Raw genomic sequence first — 3,325 nt, 5'->3', positions numbered from 1 at the left:
TGAAGGAATCTACTCCTAAAATCATTTTTGCACTGTATGCTAACTAATTTGGATATAAATTTAAAAAAATAAAAGTAATAAATAAAAATATGTCTTGGGAATTTCTAAAATAGTGTTATGACCTTCAAACCATATTCGATATTAACAAAACCATGTATTTCCTGACTCAGAGAATTTTCCAAATATGATGGGCAAATAAATGTACAAACTGTTTCCCATATTTCATATTTATATAAGATATGACATTTGTTAAAAATAAAGGTCCAATTTAAAAACTTTTATTTCATTTGCCTCTACCAAAGACATTCCTTGGTGGTCTCCCCAGCACCCACTTCCTCTTCTTTATCATAGCCCCGATTTCCATGAAGTTCTGGGGAATTTCATTCCACCTTCAGCTCCACGAGGGGAGCCTTTGGCTTGGGTTAAGCCAATCAGTTTATTTCACCTGTACAATCAGAATGAAGCTTAGGACTTTTGTTGGCAATATTGGGAAAACAGTTTTCTGCTGGCCACCACCAACATGTATGAACCAAAACCGCACGAACTGCAGGTCATCATCTTGGTACCCTGAGGAGAACCAGCTTCCAGGTGAAACGAACATTACAGAGCACAGGGAAAAGCAAAAGGAAATTAGTACTTTCGTAACTTTTTTGGACAGCTGGAACAAGCCTTAACTGAGACTAGTATTTATTCCTGGACATTGCAGTTGCATCAGCTAAAATGTTCTTTATTGTGGAAGACCTTACCACTCGAAATGGGATCTTTATGAGTCAACAGCAGCAACCTCACTTAGGAGCTTGTCAGAAATGCAGAACCAGGGCCAGGCTGGGGATCCTCCAGAGGCCGAATCTGCATTTGAACAAAATCCCCAGGGTGACTCTCTGCGCACATTGGCTTTTGAGAAGAACTCCTCACCTTCTCTGAATCAGCTTCTCTCATAATTTGCATCTTGAATCAGACCACCACCACATCCTTATGCAATAGGCCATAAAGATGTTTTTGCTCCTCTTTAGAGACACAGAAACTGAGCTCAGGGAATTTCCATGCTAGCCAAAGCTCCCACACATTTAAAAGAGGCAGAAGGAGCAGGAGCATCCAGGTTCCAAGCTCCACTGTAATTCCCTCCTCTAATGTGTTTTAGGGAGGGGGAGGGCCGTTATCAACAGTTTCCAAGCATAGTGCAGCTTGGAAGGTCTAAGGCTACCTCTTCAGCAACCTTGCATTAGCCTTTATTTTAAGAGACCATGGGTTTAAAGACATCCTTCCTCTCAGTGTTTGCAATCATGGAAAAACTTCTTAATCTAGGTAATTTATTTAATAGGTAGCTCCAAATATTGGTTCCCGACTACCAGTAGTTTAATACAAAAATTACAGGCTAGTTTAATTGCACTTAACCAAGTAAGCCCTGTGAACAATTTTCTCTCATTATTTCTCACTGAGGCATGCCCCTTTGGCACAGTTCTCTTTTTATTAATAAAAGCAAGGAATGGGTGTTGAAAAATCTTCATGCTCCTTGACGTTTTCTAAAATTTAGCCAATAAAGAAAATTACTATATAAAACAGAATTATTTCAGAGAAAATCTTCCCCTTGAAAAATTTTCAACTCAGCTAAAATAGTATTAGACATTTAAAGGCATACCTGGTAAATTGCTGTGGATCTTTAATATGGTTTATGTGCGCAATAGTCCCTCAACAAATACTTGTTAAGTACATAACTTTCACTTTTAAGTTACTTGACAGCTTGCAAAGCACCTTACCTTTGTTTTTCCTTTTATTCTCATTGACTTGTATCTTTGCAACAATCCTGGTAGGTATGTGTTATTATTTCCATTTTACAGATGTTGAGACTAAACCTCAGAAAGATTAAAAACACTTTATTTTATTTATTTGTGATAGAAATGGGATTCAAATCCTGGTCCTACGACTATAATTTTAGATCCTACTATCTTATGCTGAATCCTTCTTCTAGAAAGGCATTCCAGTGGGCCTTACACTGTTAGTAAGTGGAGCCACTGTTAGTAAATGGAGCCACTAGGCCATCCTTGGGTGCACACACACCCACCGCCATTTCATGAAATCTGCTCTAAATGCAAGTCTTGTTTACTACTTGGAGTAATTTGTATTACACTGAATAAATGATTGTAGACCAAGTATTCTTCCACCATTTCCATCTCTTTCAAAGTCTGTAATGTGAGATTGTTTCTCATAGGCTGGAGAGACATCCTGACCCTCAAGGATCCCACTGAGATGCAAACATGGGGGTTTCTTCCAGCTTTGGTTGGTGTCTTTCCCAAGCTTCAGCTTCTAGTCTGCTTATGGCAAAGTAGTGTAGACAAAGGTCCTGCCACTTCTTGCCTGTGGTAAGAAGCCACAGCCACAAGCCACCCAGACACTGGCCCAGATGCAGGCTATCAGGTCAAAGATAGACCATAGGCAAAACTTGTCTCCTAGTCAGTAACACACCAATGTACTTCCTGGAGAATATGTCCCCATTTTCTTTGATAACTTTCTACTAATGTTATGGTAGATGGGCTTCTAAGACAAGAAGCTGGACGAGAAGATTATGATGTATTACACCCCCTATCCTATCTGCAAACAGGTGTATTTTTCATTTGCTTTTCCCTTCTGAGTCCCACATCATTTGCAAATATGTATGCAAAGTGGTATCCTGAAGTGTGACTCCATCTCCCCAACACTCATCATACTAGTGGAAACTAGACATGATCTTAAGACTGATAAAGACATGATTGAGAAAATGCAGAAGTTGATTCCCATCTTGTAGCCAAAGGCATTAGCCACAGCTTAAGGAGATCAGTGCTGTAAAATAATGTACCTGGAATGCTCAGCTCTCACACAGAGGGGTCGCAGGACAGTGTTTGATGGAAATATTAGAACTCTCTGCCCACTGCCTGTCAAGACGAGGAAGAGAAATGCTTGCTGTTTCAGGGAGGGCAGAATAAATAAAATTGACAATCCTGTAGTTAATTCATTAAAGAAAAAATAAAAGATATTAAGACAGATGAAACCAAGTGTGAGGCAGGGATATAACTGATACAGAAGAAGTCACTGACCACAGAATACTATGAAGTCTTGTTGAAATAGCTGATTTTCAAGAAAATACAAACATAGGGGAAGGGAAGGAAAAATAAAATAAAAATAGAGAGGGAGGCAAACCATAAGAGATTCTTAAATACAGAGGACAAACTGAGGGTTACTGGAGGGCAGGTGGGTGGGGGATGGGCTAAGTGGGTGATGGGCATTAAGGAAGACACTGTTGAGATGAACACTGGGTGTTATATGTAAGTGATGAATCACTAAATTCTAT

At 39.4% G+C, this 3,325-nt stretch overlaps 1 pseudogene; it reads left to right on the top strand.

Moving 5' to 3' along the window:
* The first annotated feature begins 1,244 nt into the window (after positions 1–1,244).
* LOC125148650 (ras-related C3 botulinum toxin substrate 1-like) lies at positions 1,245–3,004 on the top strand (annotated as a pseudogene).
* The last annotated feature ends 321 nt before the right edge of the window (positions 3,005–3,325 follow it).

Source organism: Prionailurus viverrinus, chromosome D3 (assembly GCF_022837055.1).
Source record: "Prionailurus viverrinus isolate Anna chromosome D3, UM_Priviv_1.0, whole genome shotgun sequence".
Taxonomy (NCBI): Eukaryota; Metazoa; Chordata; class Mammalia; order Carnivora; family Felidae; genus Prionailurus; species Prionailurus viverrinus.
The sequence above is the reverse complement of the archived record's forward strand: the minus strand, read 5'-3'. Positions and strand labels throughout refer to the sequence as shown.